Source organism: Martes martes, assembly GCF_963455335.1.
Source record: "Martes martes genome assembly, chromosome: 8".
Classification (NCBI taxonomy): Eukaryota; Metazoa; Chordata; class Mammalia; order Carnivora; family Mustelidae; genus Martes; species Martes martes.
The window spans coordinates 52552948-52579801 of NC_137895.1; the positions used below are offsets into that span (position 1 = coordinate 52552948).

General features: G+C 36.5%; 1 pseudogene across 1 annotated transcript in view; it reads right to left on the bottom strand.

The window, feature by feature from the left end:
- Positions 1-25392, bottom strand: part of LOC308347052 (pregnancy zone protein-like) — a 63248-nt pseudogene extending 37856 nt beyond the window's left edge. Inside the window, exons 1-12 of the transcript in view lie at positions 25300-25392; positions 20470-20615; positions 19241-19424; positions 18278-18467; positions 18124-18176; positions 17042-17062; positions 16607-16775; positions 16094-16178; positions 11337-11448; positions 10140-10254; positions 3184-3266; positions 2472-2621 (exon numbers count right to left, since the gene is read on the bottom strand). The product of the transcript in view is annotated as a pregnancy zone protein-like (transcript). The remainder of the gene's footprint in view (positions 1-2471; positions 2622-3183; positions 3267-10139; positions 10255-11336; positions 11449-16093; positions 16179-16606; positions 16776-17041; positions 17063-18123; positions 18177-18277; positions 18468-19240; positions 19425-20469; positions 20616-25299) is intronic.
- Between the last annotated feature and the right edge of the window lie 1462 nt (positions 25393-26854).

The window sequence follows — 26854 nt, forward strand, 5'->3', positions numbered from 1 at the left end:
TCTCTACTTTTCAGGTCAACTTCCTCATGCCATCTTCTAATTCAAATAAAGAACTCTAGTCAGAGAAATATGTCTTTTATGTAAAAATTATTATGCTATAGGGAGATATTTTGACCTGTCAATAAAAGACAAGGTTGAGAAAAATTTTGATTATACCCTCCATTCTGAAGAATGTTCATTTTGATAATTAGAAACAGGGTAGTGATTCTTGATATATTTATCTTACGGTTTTAAAATTTAATACATATGGGGTGCCTACATGGTGCAGTTGATTAATCATCCTTCTCTTGTATTCGGCTCAGGTCATGATCTCAGGATTGTGAGATGGAGCCCTGTGTTGGGCTCCGTGCTCAGCAGGGAGTCTGCTTGAGATTTTCTCTCTCCTCCCTCTGCCTCTCCTGTTGTGTGTGAGTGTGCTCTCTCTCTCTCTCTCAAAATGAATAAACAAATCTTTAAAGAAAATGTAAGACATAAATGAATTTTGAGAAGTAGAAACGAGAACAAAACCAGAAGGAACTTCAATATTACCGATATATCCTCTAATATTGATAACTAATAATAACTCCCAAACAGGCAAGTTAGTTAGTTGATCTGCTTAAATATTGATGCATAAGCCTATGAAAGCTATAGAATTTGCCAGTGATAACTTTTTGGCAATGATCAAATTCTAATAACATATCATTTTTCCTGCATTGTACTGAATATTTTCAAAATATGAGTAATCTGGTTTTAAATAGGTTAGAAAAGTTGTTTCTGAAGTTTCCCTTCCTTCTGATAGTTTTTTCTTCAAAAACCCCATGTTTGAAAGTACTCTTTCCTAATGTTAATATTTCATCTTTTATTTTTCTGAGCTACATGTGATCTCTTATTATAGTCCCTCTAAAATGACAGCTCTCTGAGGCCAAGGGCTATGATTGTTTACCACTATTTCCCCAGCTCATAAAACAGACCCACTACATAGTGTGCCTGCAAGATGATGATGATGATGAAGAAATTAAAGATCAACACGATACACCAAATATTATCACTATGAATTAATATAATTCTAGAAAAAAAAAGAAGAGACTGAAAATTTTAGTTAGCCTCTGACTCATCATTGCTGACAAAGATGCAGTAGGTCGTTTTTTTTAAGTTGAAGATAATTTGTGAATCATTTTCAGTTTCATAGACCACAAGAATTTTATTTTTTTATATAACTTTTCTTTTAAAGGTTATTTATTTATTTATTTGACAGACAGAGATCACAAGTAGGCAGAGAGGCAGACAGAGAGAGAGAGGAGGAAGCAGGCTTCCTGCTGAGCAGAGAACCCGATGCAGGGCTCGATCCCAGGACCCCGGGATCATGACCTGAGCCGAAGGCAGAGGCTTTAACCCACTGAGCCACCCAGGCGCCCCAGACCACAAGAATTTTAGAGATAGAAATAGATTGGCTGGAAGGTACAGGACTTTTGCCTGTAAATATCAATTTTATAAAAAGCTTACTTACTCCATTGACCAAAAATGATTTTTTTTAAGATATGATCCATATTATGTAATACTTTGGGAACTTATTAATTCTTTTCTCTTTTTTATTTATTTATTTAAGATTTTGTTGATTTATTTGACAGAGAGAGAGCAAGAGACAGCACAAACAGGGGGAGGGTCAGAGGAAGAAGAGAGAAGGAGGCTCCCTGCTGAGCAAGGAGCAGGATTTGAGCTCGAACCCAGGATTCGGGATCATGATCTGAGCCAAAGGCAGGAGCTTAACTGACTGAGTGCCCTGGATGCCCCATTTTTAATTCTTTTTTATTTTTTAAAAATTTTTAAGAATTTTTAAAAAATTATTTTTATTAACATTTAATGTATTACTTGCCCCAGGGGTACAGATCAGTGAATCATCAGTCTTACACACTTCATAGCACTCACCATAGCACATACCTTCCCCAATGTCCATCACCCAACCACCCTATCCCTACCCCCAAACCCACTGGCAAGCCTCAGTTTGTTTTGTGAGATCAAGAATCTCTTATGGTTTGTCTCCCTCCTGATCCCATCTTGTTTAAATTCTTTTTAAAATAAGATCATCACATAAATTGTTAATTGTAAAACACATAGCTTTCATTAATATCATTGTAAAGCATGAATAGTTGAGATTTAGATTTGATTCTCTAGAGAAAAAGAAGTATGTCAGGGAAGAGATCAAAGCTTCTAGGCAGTATCAGAAGCTCAGCTATGTCATTTATTTCTGGGTAATCTTGCACAAATCTCTCAAACATTCTCTTTGTTTCCACATCTTAAAATGTGTCTGTTACTCCCTGGGATCTAGGGAGGATCACATGAGAAAATGTATGTGAGAAAGCTCAAGAAATTATAAAAAATTAGACAATGGTGACTATTTTTATATTTTACTCCCAAGAAGGGCTTCTCCTGCCTCCTGTCGCCTGCCGCCCCTCCAATGGCCCCTCCTGACCGCAAGGCTGCCGGGAACTCACGGAAGCCAGGGACAACTCAGCCTCGGGCCTTGTGAACAGTGCACTTTTGTCCACACCACGGAGGGTGCACAGGGACTGAGGAGAAGCTGAAACTCTCAGGTGGGCGTGTGAGGCCGGGAGACTTTGTGGTGGGCGGAAGCTCAAGTCCACCTGTGAGAATAGAAGGAAAAGTCAGCCAGCACGACCTCTACCTTTGCAATCCTGCAGTCACCCACCTGTCCCGAGTCATCTTTAAGCTTTCTAGGACTGCAGATGTGTCAAGTCAGGAACCTCTTTTCTCTTCTGCCCTTCAGTGTTGGAAAGGTTTATTCAATAGCTCAGTCTTATCCTCCAGGCACAACTGATACTTGTACTGGTAAGGGGTAATAGCTTGTTTGACTTTTAGAGGCCTGTCTTTACCTCTGATCTGTTATAAAACTATTCTAGATATTTTTATTTGTCCGTCAGGTTTTTGGAACTTCTGAGTCTTAGCATCATACATACGTCAAGCAATTGAATTAGTGGAGTAGCGCACCATGGACACAAGATGAATTAGGTTTGATATGGTAGCAATTTGGCATGATTGCAAAAGTACTCTGCTAGGTGCCTGGAGATTTGGCTCTGCCACTAACTTGCTGAGAACCCTTAGGCAACTCATTTAATTTTCTGGACCTGTTTTCTCTGAGGTAAATGGACAACACCTATGGTACCATTTATTTGTGTTCGGCCTCACCTTGTTGGCTAGGCAATTTTCAATCTCAAAGCTCTCTGAATCTCCCATAACTTTGCCATCCGGAAAAATGGTAAAGATGAACAATCAAGGCACGTCCAACTCCACAGGGAAGGGTAAGGAAAAACTGCCTTTTGAGGGGACGTGGAGAAAATGAGACAAGATGGTCATGAGTCAGAACGCTGTTGCTAGATCTTAACCCAGTTTAGAACTGTACCTACATATTCAGTGGCACGATCTCTTTAATGTCATTCTAATTATTTGGTGAATTTAATAGGCTAATGTGTTCCTTTACAACTTCAGTTGTAGAAAAAGTAAAAGTTCCTTACACTCAAGTCTGTGTCTGATTTTCCACTTAACTAAGACAGTAACCAACTTATATAAGAATAGCTCAAAGTTATTCTACATATGTATATATGTACAAAATATTTTATAAAGCCTGCTGGACTCAGTTAAAAATTATAGAATAAGGATCTTCTTATATATGTCACATATATAATGATATATAAATATATAATTTATATAAATATATATAAATATGTAAAGATATATATAAATCTATATGATGAATGGAAACCATCTCATTTAGACTACAGGCCAGAGGTGATTCTCAATTAAAATACAGAGCTATAATTTGTAAGATATAATCATAGAGGTCACTTTTTTCCCCCAAATATATGTCTTTTCTATTGTGGTAAAAACCACACAGAAAATAAAATTCACCATCTTAACCATTTTAAAGTGTACAGTTCAGTAGTGTTAAGTATATTCATATTGTTGTAAAATGGATCTACAAAGCTTTCTCATGTTGCAGATCTGAAACTATGCTCATTTAACAACAACTCTCCTGTTTCCCCTCCCCCTGCCCTTGGTTAATGACCAAGGCAGTGTCATGGCATTCATATTTTTGTCCCATTGGAGGGATCAAGTTTTAACTTAGACCCCTAAAAGGAAATAAATTATTCTCTAACAGGAGGGTAATTTAAATTCTTGTATTGCCATGTCTGGTGTGAGCAACAATAGTTAAGAATAGATTGAAACATCACAAAAATAGAAAGAGAAGTTATGGCGGAATTTTTTTTTTTTCAGAGAATATTAGAAGGAAAGTAACCTTTTAGTAATGAAAATTGTGAAGGCCTTGTCATTTAAAATCTGAATTCTGAATTTAAAACAGACTCAGAAATTGTTCTCAAATTAGTAATTTGCACCTTGATGTTAAAACTGCAGAATAGTATAAGAAAAGAATATGAGTAAGCAATGGAAAAGGTTGAATTTAGACAGTCTGTGAACAGACTTGGTTCTTTTAACTAATAGAGTCAAGGATTTTCCGCACATCTTTACAAAGAACAAACTAGTAATTAATAACATAATTATAATGTGTCATTAAAACAGTTTTATTATAAATACTTGTGAATTCATTGAGTATATAAAGAAAGTCCCTTCAATTATTAGCTGAGTTACTTGCATTACTTTTTTGTGATGTCTTCATGAAGTAAGTAATAAACTCTTCCTCATATTATTATGTAGAGATCCTTTTCTGAATGATGCACGAATTAAAATATCAGGAAAGAAAAATAAGTTAAACATATAATGTTTTAAGACACTCATCTACTTCTAGAAACGTGTTATATATTCTATTATTATAAGAAAAGAAAAAACAGGCAACATAATGCACTGAAGGGAAACACGGCACCCAGTGAGGCCCACTCTCTATATCAAACTCTCCCTATATAAATATTGGGATAATTGATATTCAAAGCTGGTAGTACTCTTTAATGTTTAATTCAAACAAGTGTTAATTTTTAATTTTTATAAATTTAAAATGATAAAAAATGAATTTTTATTCATTTGAGATACACACGTACAGTGGGGAGAAGCAGAGGGAGAAGCAGACTCCCCACTGAGCTAGAAGCCAGAAGTGGGGCTCAATCCCAGGGCCCTGAGATCATGACCTGAGCTGAAGGCAGCTCTGAGCCACCCAGGCACCCCCACAATTGTTAAATGTTGAGAGTACTAATTAGTTCCTTCTTTTAAATTAAACCTCTCCCGGTATTGTTTCAATATGGAAAATCAAAAATATAATTGATGTTTTACTTTTCCAGCTTGCTAGAGAAAGAAACTATAAAAAAACAAAAAACAAAAAACAAAACTGTAGGGCACCTGGGTGGCTCATTCGGTTAAACATCTGCCTTTGGCTCAGGTCATGATCCCAGTGTCCTGGAATCAAATTCTGCTTCTCTGTCTGCCCCTCCTCCCACTCATTCTCTCAATCTCTTTCTCTCTCAAATAAATATTTAAATCTTAGGAAACACACACACACACACAGCTATGGAAAAAATCCCAACCATTGTTAAGTTTAGCTTTGGGTTGAAGCGGAGTTTGGTGAGATATTTCAGAATATTTCAGGCCTTAATTTCAGTTAATTACAAGAATGCTCATGGGTTCTTTTTCTGGTGATTTAAATCCTGACATGATTTAATTGGGATAGAAAATAATCCTGGTTTCCTTTCCCCCAACTTATTCATGGAGTGCACTCAAATTCACATGTGAGTTTCCCAGTTTAATACCTGCAGCACACACAGTATGCATCTTCATTAAGCGTTGAAGGGAGAGAGCCTTTCCAGAAGGAATAAAGCTACCCCAGAGTCTGGCATAGGGAAAAAACAGTCCATCATCTTTTTCCTCCCCATTATCCATGATACTTAACTCTCTTCTCTGCAATACTAAGATTAAAGATGACCAATTCAGGTTTATTGTTAGGGTTAAAAAACAGAAGGAAGCTTAGATTTTCAGAAGTTTCTAACTTAAATGTCAGGTAGAAGAAACACATTAAAGTGAAAAAAAAAAAAAGAGTGCTTTCACAGAGTGTCTGACACACAGGAGGCAATCAAATGTATTTGTTGACTGTGTTGAACAAAAATAATGTTAGAGTCATAAGGAGAATGTTTATTTTCTTTTGTGTCCTTATTATAAAGGGATAATGGGACTAATATCCCCATTTGCAAACTGTCACTGAAGTGTGAGGCTAGATGTGTTGGGAAGGACACAGGGGGACATATTTAAGGATACTCACTGTCTCCTAGTTCTATAGTCACAGCATGTGTTCCCCTTAGCCATGATGATGATGTTCCCCTTAGCCATGATCTGAAATGAAAATCAACAAAAAAGCAACCTTTTTGAACCCAACACGCTTGTCAACATCTTACCACCCACATGACTGGCTTTTGATTCTTGAATCTCTGCTAGAGAGAATGAACTGCATGAAAATGAAAAAAATCATGGGGAACATGGATGAGAAAGGAAGATGGTGATGCACAGGTTAACTACTTTTCCTGGCCCATTAATTTTTTTAAAAAAGATTTTATTTATTTATTTGACAGAGAGCAACAATGAGAGAGGGAACACAAGCAGGCAGAGTGTAAGAGGGAGAAGCAGGCTTCCTGCTGAGTAGGAAGCCTGATGCGGGGCTCAATTTCAGGACCGTGAGATCATGACCTGAGCCAAAGGCAGATGCTTAACATCTGAGCCGCCCAGGCCCACTCCTCCCCACCCCCAACTACTTTTGTCTACTGATAAACTCCAAATATATTTCGTGTCCTTATTCTTACCAGATAATAGAAAATGAGCTCCTTTGGTTCCCCAGTGGCCTCCCCATTGAGTATATAGTATGCCTTGATAATCTGAGTTTGGCCACAGGGCAGGTTACCAGCCACAGGTTCCAGGTGGAGATAATTCCCATGTAAGGAGAAAACATGCTTTGCAATGTGCTGAGCTGTGTGGTGTTCCTCTCGGAGTCATACAGAGTTAAAACACAAGTCAGGTCGCATGTGGTAGGCCTGATAGAACAGAAAAACAAAGAATATCGTCTTGAAATTCTTCACTTTAGCTTCCCACCAAAATGAAGAGTTAAAATTTTGTGTCTTCCCTTCTAACATATACCATGCATCATCCTCAACCCTGTTGACCACCAAAGAAACAAATGATCACCTTCTCAAATTTCAGCGATTAAAAGGAAATATTCTACAAATTCATCTCCTTTGCTCTAATTCTGCTAAATCATCACTGATTTATCTCTTCTTCTGTGGCTCAAGGCCAGAGGAACAATGATGTCTTAGTGAGAATGATAAATAAATGTAGCAGGCAGAAAAGGAGATATTTAGATAATAGAAATCCCTTGTAAGTTGCTTTAATTAAAATTATGTTATGTATATTAATGTAATATTTTATAACTGTAAGGGCTTCAAATTGTTTATAAATAATCCCAACAAATTCTCATCTATGCTTCTAATCACTCTTATGACTTTTTATTTTCAAGATCTTGCAATTTCTGGGCCTTTAAACCTTGCAAATGTTATTTACCAGATAATTCCATTTATTTTCCCTGCAGTGGTTGCTCCTTAGCTATTTTATGGGTACACTTACTTTCTTTTTCTGAATTTACTAGGTATATTTTGTGGATCTTTCTATTTGTTCTCATGATAAAGTTCCCATTTTTAAATTATTGCTCTTAAATATATCATACTAAAAATTTACAGCTCTGTTACCTCTATCACTATAGAGTTTTAAATATAGGGACACTCTACTCACCTTTTCAATCTTAGGGAAGAGCAACTATATAGTACATAAAAAACATTAAGCATCATTCCATATTTTAAATTGAATTAACATGTGAACTTTGGAAAATGGAAATAATTTCAATGCTATTTATCTAAGCTGGAATCAATAAATCATTGTCTTCCACCACTTCTTTGTTTGAGATTATAAGCACAAAATCTTTTTGGTTGTAGAAATCTTTTGATCATCATCATTTGGCAGTATATATTAAGTGTGTGTGTGTGTGTTCTGATGACTCTTAAAATTATCTGAGTGGACATAGAAAAAAAACATAAAACAAATTACATGAATTACTTACCTATTGAAGAACTGATACGATTCAGGACCAAATCCTATAAGACTTTTTTTTGGCATAATACATAAAAGTTTAAAGATAATGCTAATGAAATGATCAGTCACTTTGACAGTATCTCTTCTACTGTTTTTGTTATTTGTAACTAAATTTTTAATTCCTAAGTTTAGCTCTAAGTTGGGCAGCTTCTTATTTCTCTCTCTCAAATACAGTATGTGTGCATGCGCTTCTTCACTTCTGAATAAATGATTGGTATACTAAGGTTTCTCTTTGTCCTCAGGATTTTTTTTTTCTCCTTTCATACTTACCGTGACAGAAATTTTGTTAGCCAAGATAGTAGTAGTATTGATTGAAAACTGAACAAGTTGCATTATAAAGATAATTTGCTTCATTTGCAGAGATAAAGACAAGTTTATTGGGGATGGGCACATCTTTCCCATCCACCAGAACCACATAAAGAAGAAAATAATTTGATCAATTATGTGGATAATATTCAGAGAAGACAGAACTCATGGGAACAAATTCTTTTGCTACCATAACTGAAAGAAAAAGCAAAAGCACATTCGGAAAAAAACCCTTCCATATTTTCCATATTTACTATAAAATTTTATTTTTTTTCCCATTTGTAACCTCATGTCTTTCACCTTTTTTCTCCATTTATTTATTTATTTATTTATTTATTTATTTGGATCCTCAGGTCTTTTTCATCTCCTGAAACAAACCACATAAGCTGCCCCACAAAAGGTGCTTTTTTTTTTGAGAAAAATTATATGTAATTTAAAGAAATAATTATGGAATGGGTAAATAATTATAAATCCTTAAAAAAGGGGTAAAATTATTAGTTAAAATTAACATGTAAACCTTAAGTATGAAAGTAATTTAATAATAATGGCCATAAAATGTACACTATTATAGTTCCTATGTCTAAAATTAAAACTACACATAGCCGGTCTAGACATATAGGAAGGAAAAGAAAAAAGAGAGATAGAGGGAAGCAAACCATAAGACAAATCTTAATGATAGAGAACAAACTGTGGGTCGATGGAGGGTGGTGGGTGGTGGGTGGTGAATGGGCTTGTTGGGTGTTGGGTTTAAGGGGGGCACTTGTGATGAGCACTGGGAGTTATATGAAAGTGATGAATCATAAAATTCTACTCCTGAAGCCAATATTACATTATATGTTAATTAACTAAAATTTAAATAAAAATTTGAAAGAGAAAAAAATAAAAACAAAACCACTTATTTATTTCCAAATAGAACAACAGGTGTAAAGGAGGATACAGGTAGTCATAAACTGAGACTCATTTGTGAGAAATTCTCTTAAAATTCTGATGCTGTCTGGATATCAGTGGGTATACATTTAATGTCAGGTAGGTGGTAGAAATGTTTGACATAATAATTAACTCATATCATATTAAGCATCTTCATTAGCTATATGTTCTGGAAAGAAATAATACCTCTGGTTCTCAAAATACTACAGTATGTGCTTGCACATTTTGTCAGTGACATCTATGAAAGAAAGTAGTTTTGCTTGGCTTCATGGTTTAGGTCATATTAATTAACTGATAGCATTAACTAGTTGTAGGCTATGTCATTGTGCCCCAAAGATAGGTACAATTGGATATTTCATTACTTGTGAATTGCAATATACTCTACCTGTCTGAAGAAGAGGATTCTTCATCTAAAGTGTGAATCCCCTTCCACAAACTTGAGTCTGGTTACAATCTTTGTGATTTCATTGGTCCCATTTCTAGTAAATACTAGGTCTAAGAGAGGGTGGTGGGGAAATGGGCATTGGGGAGGGTGTGTGCTATGATGAGTGCTGTGAAATGTGTAAACCTGGCGATTCACAGACCTGTACCCCTGGGGATAAAAATACATTATATGTTTATTAAAAGTAAAAAAAAATATTAGGTCTAAGAATATGTTCAGGCGAGTAAGTTCTCTTGGAAGTTATTTTAGTACTTAAATTCATTTCCTTCCACCTTATTTTGTTATGGAAAACAAACAAATGTTTATTGTTTCACTCCCTATATTGATTCAGAGTTCAAACCTGTTCCCTCTTCTTTGATCTTGGCTTCCACTTTAAGTTGCATTTCATAACTCATATTTTTAATCTGGAGTATGTTTGATTTTACTTCTTGGGTGATGCAGCTATTGCTGTTGAGCTGAGAGAAATAAAAAAAAAATTGATAAATGCCATACTGATTAAGATCAATAGTCAAGGGGCACGTGCACCTGAATGTTTATAGGAACAATGTCCACAATAGCCAAACTATGGGAAGAACCTAGATGTCCATCAACAGATGAATGGATAAAGAAGATGTGGGGTGTATATATATATATGGTAGAATACTATACAGCCATCAAAAGAAATGAAATCTTGCCATTTGCGACAACGTGGATGGAACTAGAGGTTATTATGCTAGTGAAATAAGTCAATCAGAGAAAGACAACTATCATATGATCTCCCTGATATGAGGATGTCGAGAAGCAACATGGGGGGTTTGGGGGGTTGGAAAATAATAAATGAAACAAGATGGTATTGGGAGGGAGACAAACCATACGAGACTCTTAATCTCACAAAACAAACTGAGGGTTGCTGGGGGTGAGGTGGGTAGGGAGAGGGTGGTGGGGTTATGGACATTGGGGAGGGTATGTGCTATGGTGAGTGCTGTGAAGTGTGTAAACCTGGAGTCACAGACCTGTACCTCTGGGGCTAATAATACATTATATGTTAATTAAAAAAAAGAAAGACCAATAGTCACTAAATCTTTTATTTTCTTTCTGATGCCAAAACAACTTCTTTGTGTTAAACATGTTAATCAGGGGTGCTTGGGGGGCTCTGGGTTAAGCCTCTGCCTTCAGCCTGGGTCATGATCTTGCGGTCCTGGAATTGAGCCCCACATTGGGCTCTCTTCTTGGTGGGGAGCCTGCTTCCCCCCTCTCTATGCCAGCTTCTCTGCCTACTTGTGATCTCTCTCTCTCTCTCTGTCAAATAAATAAATAAAATCTTAAAAAAAATGTTAACCAACCTTCAGGAATTTAATATTCACATCTACTTTATAATCTCAAAGGGTTAGTCTTCAAAATGAGAATTTTATTGACCAGGAAGAGAAATTATTTTTCCTTTTTGGTGGGAAATATTTTGGGATAAGCTTACTCCAATGTCCTCTTTTCAGTGAGTGAAATGGGGTAACTCAGTGATTGTCAACACTGATAGCCCCTAGAGAGAAAACTGTAAACTAACCTGTTGACTGAATTTCTCACAGAACTCTTGCTTTTGGCAATAAGCAGGATGAAATAATTTTCTGCCAGTGATTACAGTTGCAAGTCCTGGGACGGGTTTCTCATAGGTATATCTGTCACATAAAAAATACATCAGGAACTGCAAAAAGGTATCTATATTTTTCACCACCAACCTACCCCAGATCAAACAATTACTCTCTGTAGTTCCTTACACTTCTTTATCATTTTGGGCTCATATCAACTGAAATATGCCTGGAAAATTTCTTTATCAAAAGGTACTCCTCATTAAACCATTTGAATTTTTGCTGCAATGTACAATCAATTTTCCTTCAGGATTTAAAAAATTTCTTCCTTTTAGCCTATTTATTTTTTTATCATTCTTTTTATTCTGTCATTGTAAAATCAAAACTTCTTGTTTATACCAAATGATAAAACTTAGATAATAAATAGAACATAAACAAATAAATAATAGAAATAATAAACCCAACATAATAATAACACACACATACACACACACACACACACACACACACACACGAAGAAAGAGCCCTGATAAAACCTAACAGCTATGAGCTATATTAAAAACAAATTATGTGTGTGTACTCTATATTTATATTACTTTTCTCTTTCTTATTAAAAATGGAATGATTAGTAATTGGATTGCTTTGGGCATTAGTTTTCTTTCCTATTTGTAAATGCCTCAAATATCACTTCAAATTAAAAATGTAATCAGAGCAACTTATTCTGAAACCCCTTTCTAAGATAACAGATATCATCCTAGGATGCCATTAAATTAAACAATTAATTCCTTTGTTATGACTCGAAGACAGAATTGAGGCAGAGGTCCAGATGCTTTGATGCTTCCAGTATATAATATTCAGATGGGTATATGTTTATTTGTTTTCTTTTACCCTGGCTGGTTCTTCTGCTACTGATGATTTTTAAGAAATGAGTTTTAATTCTCAAGGTTGAAATGAAATGTGAGTTATTTGTAATTGCAAAAGGTTAAAGAAGAAAGGAATCCTATAAGACAGAAAAAAATTTCAAAAATAGCATTAGTAAGCCCTTCACTATCAATAATTACTTTAAATGTAAATTATCCAATAAAAAACAAAGGGCATGAATGGATTAAAAATACAAGATCCAACTATATGCTATATACAAGAGATGCACTGTAGATTTAAAGACACATATAGACCAAAAGTGAAGAGATCAAAAAAAGATATTCCATAAAAATGGTAACCAAAAAAGATCAGCAGTGGTTATACTAATATCACACAAAATTGACTTTAAGTCAAGAACTGTCATAAGAGACAAAGAGGAAATTATATAATGATAAAAGGATCAATTCACCAAGAAGACATAGCAATTATAAATACATATGCACCTAGCATCAAAGCACTAAATATATTAACAAACACTGATGGGACAGAAAGCAGAAACAGACAATGATACAATAATAGCAGGATACTATAATAGATAGTCAATAATAGATAGACTATCCAGACATAAATTCAATAAGGAAACAGACTGAACAACCTTAGAGACTGCATGGACTTAAGAGACACATCTAGAATATTATACCCCATGTCAGCAAAGATGGTGGAGAAAAAGGAATCCTTGTACACTGTTGGTAGGAATGTAGATTGGTACAGCCGCTGTGAAAAGTTATGGAGGTTTTCCAAAAATTTGAAAATGTAATCACCATATGACCCAATAATCCTGCTACTGGATATTTTATCCAAAGAAAATGAAAATACTAATTTGAAAAGATATATGCACCACCATGTTTACTGCAACATTTTTTTTATAATAGTCAAGGTATGGAAGCTACCCAAGTGTCCATCAATAGATGAATGGATAAAGAAGATACGACTCAACCATAAAAAGGATGAGGTCTTGCCATTTACAACAACATCGTTGAAACTGGAGGGTATTATGCTAAATGAAATAAACAGAGAAACAGATACTGTATAATTTCACTTATATATGGAATCTGGAAAACAAAAAATGAATAAACAATCAAAAGGAAGAATCAAGTTTACATATGCAAAGAACAAACTAATGATTGCTAGAGGGGATGGACAAAATGGGTAAAAGGAAATGGGATATACACTATGGAGTATTATGCATCCATCAGAAAGGATGAATACCCAACTTTTGTATCAACATGGATGGGACTGGAAGAGATTATGCTGAGTGAAATAAGTCAAGTAGAGAGAGTCAATTATCATATGGTTTCACTTTTTTGTGGAGCATAACAAATAACATGGAGGACATGGGGAGATGGAGAGGAGAAGGGAGTTGAAGGAATTTGGAAGGGGAGATGAACCATGAGAGACTATGGACTCTGAAAAACAATCTCAGGGTTTTGAAGGGGTGGGGGGGTGGGAGGTTGGGCAACCAGGTGGTGAGTATTATGGAAGGCACGTGTTGCATGGAGCACTTGGTGTGGTGCATAACCAATGAATTCTGTTATGCTGAAAAGAAATAAATAAATAAAAAAAAAAGGAAATGGGAGACACAGGCTTCCAGTTATGGAATAAATAAGTCATGGGAGTAAAAGGTACAGCAAAAGGAATTTTTCAATGACATTGTAATCATGTTATATGGTGACAGATGGTAGCTACACTTGGACTGAGCTCAGCATAACATATAAAATAGTCGAATCCCAATGTTGTACAAATGGAACTAATGTCACATTATATGTCACCTATACTCAAATAAAAAAATAGAAAGCATACCCAAAACATAAGTCATCCGAATCAGAAAAGAAATAAAACTATCACTGTTTGCAGAGGACATAATATAATATATATAATCCCCTCTAACGCCATCACACACACACAAAAACTGTTAGAACTAATAAACCAATCCCATAAAGTTGCAGGATACAAAATCAACATACAAACCCAGCTGTGTTTCTGTACACTAACAATGGACTATATGAAAAAGAAATGAAGAAAACAATCCTATTTACAATAACAACAAAAAGAATAAAAGACTTAGTAATACACTTAACCAAGAAAGTGAAAGACTTGTACACTGAAAACTACAAAATATCAATGAAAGAAAGTAGTCACAAATAAATGGAAAGGCATCCTATGTTCATGGATTGGAACACAATATTAAGATATCCATACTACTCAAGGCAATCTCCAGATTCAATGCAGTCCCTATCAAAATCATAATGGCATTCTTTACAGGAATAGAAAAAAAAAATCTTAAAATTCATATAGAACAACAAAGGACCCTAAATACTCAAAACGGTTTGAGAAAAAAGGAAAAGCTTTTTCCTTTTTTATTGGATCAAAGCCCCAAAATAAATTCATTTGTATATATTCTGTTGGTCTTTGAAAAGTGCCAAAAATACATAGTGAGGATAGTATCGTCAACAAAATTGTCGGGAAAACTGGATATCTACATGCAAAAGAATGAAATTAAACCCTATGTTACACCATACACAAATATTGACTCAAAATAGATTAAAGACTTAAATATAAGACCTGAAATTATAAAATTTCTATCAAAAATATAGGGAGAAACTTTATGATACTGGTCATTATGCACATTGTTGATGGAAATGTAAAATGGTGCAGTAGCAATGAAAAACAGTGTGGAGGTTTCTCAAAAAATTAAAAACAGAGATTATTTCAGGTTTTAAAAATCTGTTCTTACACTGCATCAAGAGGATCTATGACCTATCTATGCAAAATACTCCAGGTATCCTCTTGAAACTGGCCAGAGGAGAAATTAAAATTAATCAATTCAATATACCATTAGGAAGCAATCAGGCAAATCCAGCAAGTGGGGCTTTTGCAACCCAAATGACCTATGCTTTCAATAAATTAACATCATGGGGAGAAAAGGAGGTTAAATATTTTTGTTTTTACTTATTTATTTTTTTGACACAGAGAGAGAGAGAAAATACAAGTAGGCAGAGCAGCAGACAGAGGGAGAGGATGAAGCAGGTTCCCTATGAGCAGGTAGCCTGATGCAGGGCTCAGTCCCAGGTCCCTAGAATCATAACCTGAGCTGAAGACAGAAGCTTAATGGACTGAGCCACCGAGGCACCCTGAGGTTAAGGACTTTTAAGCTTTAATATATTTACAGATTCCCATGGCTTGTTAAAAAAATATTGGAGAAAAAAATTGGAAGGTGGGAGAATAAATGGAACAAAATTGACAAAATTTCATAATTTTTATCATGGTTGATGGGTATGTGGATTTTCATTTTACTATTTTGTTAACTTTTGCATTCAGTTGAAAATTTCCATTGTAGAGAGTTGGAACAAAAGGGTACACTTGAGTCATAATAACTGAAAGCAATTAGTAAACAGCATTTTTAGAAAGATTGAGGGAACTTGATTGTAAAATAAGATTTAGTATTGGAAAAGTACTTTTAATGTTGTAAAGTGTCATAATGGCATCATAACTATGTAGGGAAAAATGTCAGTAATTTTTAGAGGTGCATAGTACTGCATCTAGGGCACAATGTTATGATCTTTGTAATTTATCCTGAAATATTAAAGCAAAAAAAATAATGTAGCAAATATAGAATGATGTTAATTGTTAAAAGCATGATTATGGGTCCTCTATTCCTTTGTATATTTAAAAAATTTAGTAATAAACAGTTGAAATAAGTAATTGAAATAATCTTTTAATTTTTTAATTATGTGGAAAGTTAACATAATTATATATATAGTGACTCAAAATTGAGGCAAAATATGAAATTTCAGACAAAAACAATTTAACTCACATTCCACATACTGATACGTTCACTTTTTCATCCAGGATACTGATTTTCTTTGGCACCTGAACTTTGACCTCAAACTTGGGAAGCACTGTTGATAGAGATAATGGAAATAGGGAAACTGGTGAACATTTAATGGAAATACAAATATTTCATGTCTCTAACTTTTCCCAAAATAATACCCTGAAATGCTAGATCCATTTTTCAAGTGCCAGCTTTAAGATGATAAATTTTAACAATTCATGCAAAATTTAAACGACTTTATGATCACAGCAGATCTCAATGACACTACCAAGGGATGTTAGCTCCACTGAAATAAGAATTTTGATACTTGGCAAAGTATAACTTGCTACTGAAAATCAAGCTCTTGTGAGTTTCTGGTGCACAGAATTATGATGGCTTTACAAACTGCTCAAGTTGATTCTAATCCAAGTTCAACATACCTATGGGACATTCAGAAAGTCTGAGTGCATGGTATGAACCAAAAAGTTATATCTTTTTCATTTTTCAGATGCATACCAAATTCTTCTACATTGAAGGGGTGCTTTATCCTTTCACCCAATTCCTTCTGCACCACCACCTTGTAAGAACCCTGAATCAGCTCAGATGAGAGAGGAAAAGCCAGCTGTTGGAGGCCACTTTCCAACCTGAGACTTTGCCATTGTCCAATTCGATTTCTTTTTGGGTCCTAGAGATAAACAAGGAGCAAGGGGTGTAATTATGTAGCCATGATAGTCCTTGAACCAAACAAATGACAAATGGGGTTGTAACTGGCCTTGTCTTCAGAAGAGATAAACACAGAAGAAAGATAAAATAGAATAAACCTGACATTTAGGAGTAGGAAATTTTAGATCTGAAAGGATTTTTTAAAATAGTAATTTATCTGTAAGGAATATCAGAACTTCTAACTTTAAATGGTTGATTTCTTTATATGAGACTCTTTCTGTTGCTTACTTCAAGGTATACCAGTGGAATCTATTTGAAAAAAGGAAAGAAGCAATGTGATTAGAATTTCACCAAAGGCTGTGATTTCAGACTCATGGTTCAGTAGCTTACTTAGGAAAAATAGTATTTGTAGTAAGATATAATAAAATTTAACCTGAAACATTAGAGAACTAGAATTACTTAGGGAAACCAGTAAACAGTTCTAAGAAAAGCATAAGTATTTCCACAACAATCATTATGTTGCCATTTCCTTGAAAAATATTATTGGTGAATAAGTTTTATTAATATTTACTAACTTATTAACATTATTTACTAGTAATTAGGTACTGAGGCAAAGAATATGACTATACTGTTTAGTTGCATAAATTAGGAAATGGATATTAATAGAGTGATATGTTATTATAATTAAGACCAAATAGGAATAGAGTTCTCAGAATGATTTGGTTAAGAGTTAACCAAGAGCATTTTTTCTAATTTAAAAACTGTTTTTATTTTATTTTATTTTATTTTTTCAGTGTTTGTAAAGTAGCTTTATTTCTTTGCCTTGTTGAAAGCTAGTTAGAAGAAGGGACACCCAATTAGCAAAAACGAAATCTTTGTATATGATATATATTCTATATGATATCTATGCTACATTATGTATTAATACATATTATAGAAAAAATATATAAAAATGTATATATGTATTTATTACCATATTACAATATTGTCTACTACAGATAGATGGAGAGATGTATTCAAAATCAATGAAACTCTTCATGCTTTAATTAACCATAAACTCCTTGAGAGTATGGCTATGGATAGTGCCTAACTTTTTTATTGTGTCTCTTCATTATGTTTAATGTATTGTGTTCACAGCAATAAATCTAGCTATTGTCAAATGATTAATTACTGTATAAGAGAAATATCTTCCTCATCTCTCACCCTTCAGTTAGGCCTTCCATAAGGCTCTAGATCTGTGGTGTGGCTGGAGCCCAGGTTCCAAAAGGAATGTTTTTTGTCTTCTTGCTTTTCCTGGGCCCTCCTGCTCCCACTTGGGTGGCTACTCCCACCCAACCCCCCACCAAAACCATAACTCTCGAGATACTTACCAGTTCATTCAGGGGGTGAAAATTCTCATTCACAGAGACAATAGGGAGTTTTACTGAAAAAGAAATTCCCTGGTAAGACTCAGACATGATAAAGCAGTTTGCTCTGCAAAACCTGCTGAGGGGAGTCCTCTCCTTCTCAGCACTGCCCCCTGACTGAGAGAAATAGAGGAATTTCCTGACTTGGCTGTCTGTGCTGGTTTATATATGGGTTTGTCTGTCTGGACAAAGACCAGACTTTGAGCATTCTTTACCAGCACTGTGTTCCTCATCCTAAAGTCTTGTGTTGGTCCCTTTATCTGGACAGTGAGGAATGCCCCTTCTGAAGAGGATGAGATCCTTGGGAGCTACGGAACAAAGAACACTGCTGAGGAGCCACACAATCTTATCCCTCCCAATCCTTCATCCATGACTGTTTTCTGTCTCTCTTTTAGCCTCACAAAGTGCTAAGTATAAATATTTCTCTAGAAATGCTTGAAGATAATAATATAAGGTATAGGGGAAATGTATCAGTGAGAGCAAACATCATTGGGACCCAAATCTCCATATAGCTTACCAGGAACTCTCATTCTTAAGTCATTCTCCTATTAACAGAGAATATACATTGTGAAGGAATGGAAAGAAGTCTCTCTGTAAAAATGTGGGAGAATATGATAGCTGAGTATCCCAAGCTGGGCAACTTCAAAGAGGTACTGGATGTTTGCCTCGAGCATCTTGCACCATTTATACATTCAGAGGACAGAGATATCTAACATCTCACCACAGGGGGAAAATTCTGCTACATGCTGTCCTACCTTGAGATTTTTGTATAATCTCTTTTTAGGCACTGTCCTACCCTGGCCTTAAAGAGATGGTTATATATCAAAGCTAAAAAATCTCGCTGACCAAGTCATATGTTTTCTATGGCTAATAGGATTCTTTTTTTAGAACTTAAATTGGATTTTAACACATAAAAAATATTTCTTTCCTAAGTTGGTGGGAGATCCATACTTTGTTCCTTAGTAGCTGAAACCCACTCTGTTTAGTACTTTCTGAAGTCCTCACTAACATTAAAGTCATTCTTTGGGATTCAGCACCATTTCCCCATCACCATGACTCAATATGATGTATCAAACAAGGACAGGAAGGACATGCAATGATATAAGTCCTTCTCCACCACCAGGTCAGCGAAGAGGCTCTGGTTGCCCCCGATGGACTCCAAGGAAGCACTTACAGACACTGTCTGGTTTAGGCAGCTCAGAAGGAGGCAGCCCTTCTCAGGGGTCCCAGTGTGGATCAGGGAGGGGCCCAGGACCACATACTGCCTGGGTAGAGAAGAGGGCTGATATCAGAGAAAAATGCCGGATAGCAAGCATTTTCAACCATAAATGTGTTTTTCATAACAATATATATGTCTTGCTACATTTGGTTCTATAGCAAATGTCACTGGACTAAAAGCATTAAGATGGACATTCTATCACTGCCTGGTGGAAGAATTGTATTTTTTACTTCTGAGTAGTGCTTTACCCACACAGTCAGTCTGCTGGAAGTTGCTTCAAGGATGTTACAGTTTTATAGGCATTCTTTGTGCTATAGAGCATTAATATCTGAATTCCTGAATATGTAGCCATAAAAGTACACATACATAATGAATTACTGGTGATTATTCACTGTATATAAAGATTTACATTAGGGAGGAACAATATGGTGGGGAACAGGAGACCTAAATTTCTTCTGGTCCCAGGAATTCAGCTAGATAGTTATCAAAGCATTCTGAACACCTACAGACTTAACAGGAGATCAAAGAAAAGAATAGTAACAATTCTATGAACAGAAAAGTGACTACTCTGGAAGGTAGGACATGCAGAGAAGTGAGTCTGAGGTGATATACGGGAAGAGAGACCGCAGGAGGGGAAGGGAGCCTCCATCAGCTGGGTCCGGCAAGTGAAAGAGCAGTGGAGCACAGGGTCAGAACTTTTAGAAGTCTGGTCCAGGGAGGGACATTGCTCCAGTAGCTAAGTGGCATGGGGGAGGGGTGGAGTGGAAGAACCCTGGCTGGGACAGTGTGGTCTCAGGACCCGCGAGGTCACAGAAAGACCAGACAGAGTTCCCAGGCATCAGAGTGGGGAAGCCAGATACAGAGACGGAGCCGAGGAGGGAGCTTTCAGCTCGGGGTTACCTTAAACTATGATCCGAAGCACAGTGGAGAAATGTATATACTTCTTCAAGCAGGGGCCCCACAGAAGGCAGATCTGGGGAGACCCCTCTTTCCTCCTCTGGAAGGAGTGGCATGGGAGCATACTACAGGAATCGGTTGGGTTTGGAGACTCCAAATGGAGCCACGTGCCAGAGACAGAAACGCTCCGTCACAGGCCTCGTGAGCTTGGGGTGCTGCTAGAGACCAGGGAAATGGGAGGGATTGACTGCTTTTCTCTGAGGGCATACTGAGGAGTGCAGCCCCGAGCTCTTAGTTCCTCCAGGCTGGAGACTGGGAGGCTGTCATCTTCGTTCCCGTCCTCCAAAGCAGTACGGAAAGCGTTCAGGGAACAAAAGCTCCCAAGAGCGAACCCAAGCAGATTACTCAGCCTGGCCCCTGGCAAGGGCATTGCAATTCTGCCTCAGGCAAAGACATTTGAGATTCACAGCAACAGGTCCCTCCCCCAGAAGATTAGCAAGAACATACAGCTGAGACCAAGTTTACCGATCAATGAGAACTGAGGAACTCCAGAGCTAGGGGATACAGCACATAGAATTCATGGCTTTTTTCCCCATGATTCTTTAGTCTTCCAAAGTTAAATTTTTAAAATTTTCTTTATTTTTGCTTTTCCTAATTTTTACAAAATTTTTCCTCTTTCCTATTTTAACAAATGTCTTATCAATACCTTTTTTAATTTTCATTTTTATAGTCATACTCTATCCCTTCATTGTGTTTAACCTTATTTCATATATATATATACATATATGTGTGTGTGTATATATATATATATGTATATATATATATGAAATAAGGTATTAAAGAAAGACATTTGACATTAACATTTGCCTAAATAAACATCACTGATACATGAACACCATGACTGAATTTATATAAATTCAACTGAAAAATTTCAGTAAACATATATCCATTACATAAAATAACTCATATCTATATTGTAAAATAATTTTCTTTATAACAGCAAAACTGAAAACATAATATAGTTCCTGTTTCTCTATGGTTCCTCAGATATGCCTTAGGCAAAATCCGTAATTTAAAAAAAAATATTTTATTTATTTATTTGACACACAGAGATTACAAGTAGGCAGAGAGTCAGGCAGAGAGAGAGAGAGAGAGGAGGAAGCAGTCTCCCTGCCGAGCAGAGAGCCAGACGCAGGACTTGATCCCAGGACCCAAAGATCATGACCTGGGCCGAAGGCAGAGGCTTAACCCACTGAGCCACCCAGGTGCCCCCAAATCAGTAATTTTTTTATCAACAAATTTTTATTTCTGTCAATAGTGTGTAAGCACACACAAGTACACGGTGCATTTGATTAACATTCTCCTTTATTCTCACCCTCTTGAGATAATCAATATTAATATATTAATATTAATAGTTCCAGGTGCAAAAATATATGCTTATGTCAAACCTATACAGGTGGATAGATTATCTTTACTTACCAAAAAACCAAGTTCATATAAAATGTGTTATATTGCAATCTTTTTAGTTCTAATTATTGAATATAATTACTGGGAGGTATGGGCAATCTTCTGTTTCCTTTTTCTTTCTTTTCTTTAAAATTTTATTTTTAAGTAATCTCTACACCAAATGTGGGGCTTGAACTTATAAACCCAAGATGAAGAATTGCTTGCTCTACCAACTGAGCCAGCCAGGTGTTCCTGTGAGTTTACTCTCTTGACTTTGTTGATAAGTTTCCTTTATCTGTTATATTCTCCCATATCCTACTTCCCCCCACCCCCTTGTCTCTGCATATTTCCAGGCATAATTCTACCCATTCTTTGGGAATTATCCCAAGTGACACCTTTGACACAAAAACTTTCCTGAAGTAGTCAGCTCAGTATAATCTCTCCATATTCTGAATCCCTATGAGCTGAAAGAGAATGTGTGTTTCCTACATATTTACTACTTGCACGGAATTGTGTTAAGCAGTCTCTGTATAAATCCTCCTAGCAGTCTTGTATGATATATACATCATATTCTTCATGTTCATGACAGCTAAAACATGAGGTCCTTGCCAGTCCCCAAATTTGAATATACAACAGTAAGATAAAATCCCTGCTTACTCACTAAATCAGTAAATTGTACATAAAATGTGGCTCCTCAAAACTTTAATGATTCAATAGCTGCAGGTTTGAGTCATTTACGTATAGAATTAAATTACAATGAAGCAAAATAGAGCTATTATTTTCTTATATTGTTTTACTATCCTTTCCCTTCTACTTCCAACATGGACTCTTACACTTAAAAAACAAACAAAACCGGGCAATCTGACACATGGAAACTATTTTATTACTTTTCAAAGTTAATAGGTATGAGACCAGGAGAAGAGAGTAACAGAGACAGTTTACTTGTGGAATCTGGAAGTCAAGTTTGGTTCTCTCTTTCTCCAAGTGGTCTGCTCTAGCAGACCATCATGTTGTATGTATTTTAAGTTATTCCTTAGCAAAACTATATGCCATGTATCTTTAGATCCACTCTTCAGAAATTAAAATCTCAGATTTTTAAATTGCATTAATGCTAAGGTTTTATTCTAAAGCAGAGAAGCTCAGAGCAGTTAAATAACCTACCCATAGGGGTCTGTGGGTGGCTCAGTGGGTTAAAGTCTCTGCCTTCAGCTCCAGTCATGATCCCAGGGTCCTGGGATCGAGCCCCACATCGGGGTCTCTGCTCAGCAGGGAGCCTGCTTTCCACACCCCTCCCACCCTGCCTCTCTGTCTACATGTGATCTCTGTCTGTCAAATAAATAAATAAAAATCTTAAAAAAAATAACGTACCCATAATCATTCAGATAGTACCTCTCATTTAATCCCTTTCTGGCATCTGGATATTTTTTTTTATCTGAATCATCTACTCTTTCAAAAATAAGGTAAGTGATAAAAATTATCATTTTTTAAAACCTCCCCATATTTACTTTTCCCCCCTCTATTTCTTTGATCTTCATAGGAAAGAAGGCATCAGTGTATTATAATTTTATTTGATATACTATTTTTATTCTTATTAGTTATAAGCCTAACTGATGTCATAATTTAAAAATTAATTCCACATATAGTAGATATTTCAAACAACTATTTCATAAAGGCTTGGTTAGTATCATTTAATAGATATTGAGATTGGAACCTATCAAGTTGAGTAATATGTCCAAGGTTTCATCTGTAAGTGAGCAATTAAATTATTAAAATATTACTTAACCATGGATGTTTGCATTTTAAATATTTGCCTTTGTAGGAGTGACTAAATTTTGCAAATATTAAACAGGTGACCTTTAATTTTCTCTTTTTCGTGTTCCCCTGCCACCTCCATCTCTCTGAAGGCAAAGGAGTACAGTTACTGGGTCTTCAGGGCAATATTTCTCATTAATTGCATTGAGGGCTAATAATGCTGGAGGTATATGGGATGTTTTCTGCATAGTGAGAAAATACCTCTTCTGTTCATGACAACTAGACTGTGAAGTTTGTCGGTCTTTATCAAATGTTGGATGTGATGTAAAGTAATAAGTTTTCAGTGGGCAGAATGGTCTTATGTTGTGTTGGACTGAAAGCAGACTGCTTAACATTTCCAGCCCCAATAAATGCCACTTGCTTTATCCTTTCAGCCTTTACTAAGAAATCTGACAGCCCCCACATATTTCCAGATGCTCTCTGGGCGGAATGCAGTGGGAGGTGTTACCATCCTCAGCTGTACATGAGGTAGAGGAATGATGTCAGAAAAATGTACCCCTACTGATTACTTGGAAATTGTGCACTGAAGAAATTTGAAGAAGAAAGGAAAGTGAGTTGGTCAGAGTTCTGACTTCTGCTTCCTGCACTCTGGCCTGAAGAGGGCCAATTGTATTTAAGTGGATTAAGCTAACACAAAGAGGAAAGGATCCTTTGATCCCTCTGCACGTTTAGGACTCTGGAGGCTGCCTGTATCAATATGGAATGTAGCTCCATTCAAGGCAAGAGTGCACAGTGGGTAGGGGTCTGAACTACAAAGGCAAAAGGTGACTCTGTAATATAGATTGTATTGGAATAGTCGCAGGATTGAAGGCAGGATGCAAGCTGGAGGCTCTATAGGATAAAAAAGAGCTGAGGTGAATCAGAGTCAGTCAGAGAGGTCTTCTGGGACTATTGGTCAAGGGGCCGAGGTGAGACAAACCAGATGGCTGAAGATTCAAATGATGAAGGCTGGTGGGTGAGAAGCCAGATTAACAGTGGCCAAGGAAGACCAAGAACTCTCAGACCAAAGATTCTGAGTCTTTTTCTCCACCTGGAGGGAATGGAGATCATGACCTTCTAGATCCTGTCTTGGGGAGAAACTGGGGAGAGGTAGAAGAGAAGTCTTACTATTATTGGATTTCACCAACTTTACAACTGAATAGTTTTTAATTACTCCCTGCCTCCCAACCAGACTGGCCGGTTACTGGGGTCTCTTGCTGAAGACTCAGTAAGTTATCAAAAAACAAAGGAGCTCTACTTCTACATGTGTGATCTACAATGTGAATTAAACTGTATCCCACTATGTACTGTAACTATTTTTATAGTCAATGCTTTCCATCCTAAAGGACGATTCTGTGAAGGTGGGATCTGAGGTTTCAGTGTCTTCTAGCCAAATCATGCCTCCTAGGGACCACTTGTTCTATTTATGATTATGATGACCCAATGGAAAAAAAAGTGTAGAAAAAAGTGAAAGAAAAAACATTTACAATTCATCTCTTATGATTGCAAGGTATCTTAAGAAATGGAAGGGTAGCATTTAATGGGAAAGTCAAGGCAAAGATATAAAGAGGAGTCGAAGATAAGGTGCAGACAAGGGAGGAGGGGACTTCAAGTGAGACTTAGGTTCTGCAGGGTCTGAAGCCCTGGTAGAAAGCAGGGCAAGGAGAAGTAGCATGAAACATGAATGAGGAAGTCTGCCTTTCTCCATAATGAGGGACAAATCTCAGCCACTGTATTGTGCCCAACTCCCCGCCTTCAGCTGGGTCCCTGAGATGTCTTAAATTTACCAGGCTTTCTGTGGCTGTTTTTGCAAACAAGCTCCATTCCAAGGCCTCCAAATGGAGCTCAGAGTTGGGCAGAGCTTCCTGGAAAAAGGTCATTGCTGTCAGTGATTGCCTCATTACCCTCAAGTCTAACCCTCTGACAGGCTCTGAGGCATTTCCAGAGGATAAAATTCATATTTTAATTAGAATGAACTTTCTTTTACTTTGACAGCAAAGCTCCTGGTGGACAGCTCCTTATAAGAGATTCCTCCATGTTATTTTGTATATATTGAACCAGTTGTATTTTGTTACAGTATCACACTGCTAGGTCATCATCAACCAAATTTTATGTGTCCACTCTCCCCCAATGATAGAATCAAGATTACCTCCACCTTCCTGATACCACAAATAACGCCTTGATAAATATCTTTTAACATGTTTCATTGGACACTTCGACAAAACTCTTTGGAGGGCATATACACAGAGGTGGGCTTGCTGGATCTGAGGCATGTTACTCTCCCAGGATGGCTGTAACACACTATGATTCCACCAAATAGTGCAGGAGGATTTTCATATCTTCACATTTCTAATGGCAGCTGGTCTTTACATTTTGCCAAAGAAAAAGGTGTGAAGTGATATTGTATCATTGTTTCAATTTGTATCTATCTCACTATCAGTGACTTCAGGGTTTTTGTTTTGTTTTGTTTTTAGTATGCCTTTAGTTTGTAAATTGCTCATTCATTTCCTTTTCTCATTTTTTTTAAAGATTTTATTTATTTATTTGACAAGGAGAGAGATCACAAGTAGGCAGAGAGGCAGGCAGAGAGAGAGGAGGAAGCAGGCTCCCTACTGAGCAGAGAGACCGATGCAGGACTCGATTCCAGGACCCTGAGATCATGACCTGAGCTGAAGGCAGAGGCTTAACCCACTGAGCCACCCAGGCACCCTGTCTTTTCTCATTTTTTAAGATTATAGTTGCTATCTTAGTCTTGTTGATTTCCTGAATTTTTTTTTGTATAAACCTAGATACAATTCCTCATCAGTTTTAGACATTATAGACATTTTCTCATCTATAGATGTCCATACTATCCTTTATTTCTTAATGTTGCACTGATGAACTTCAACTTCCTTTCCTTGTGATTTATGCTTTTGCAGTTTGCTTTAAGATATTTTTTCCCAGCCCAAATTTGACTCTTCTGTTAATTTTATAGTTTGACCTTTTATAAGTGTATCAGCAAACTATCTGTATTCTAACTTTGCATGCAGTTTTCTTTACAGATCCAAGGTTTGTGGTTTTTTTTTTTTTTCAAAGATTTTATTTATTTATTTGTCAGAGAGAGAGAGAGAGAGCGAGCGAGCACAGGCAGACACAGTGGCAGAGGGAGAAGCAGGCTCCCTGCGGAGCAAGGAGCCCGATGTGGGACTCGATTCCAGGACGCTGGGATCATCACCTGAGCCGAAGGCAGCCACTTAACCAACTGAGCCACCCAGGCGTCCCTGTGTTTTTTTTTTAACTTTAATTTTCCTAGCCCCTTCTACTAACAATCTTTTTAAACCCCCTTGATTTGTGGTGCTGCTT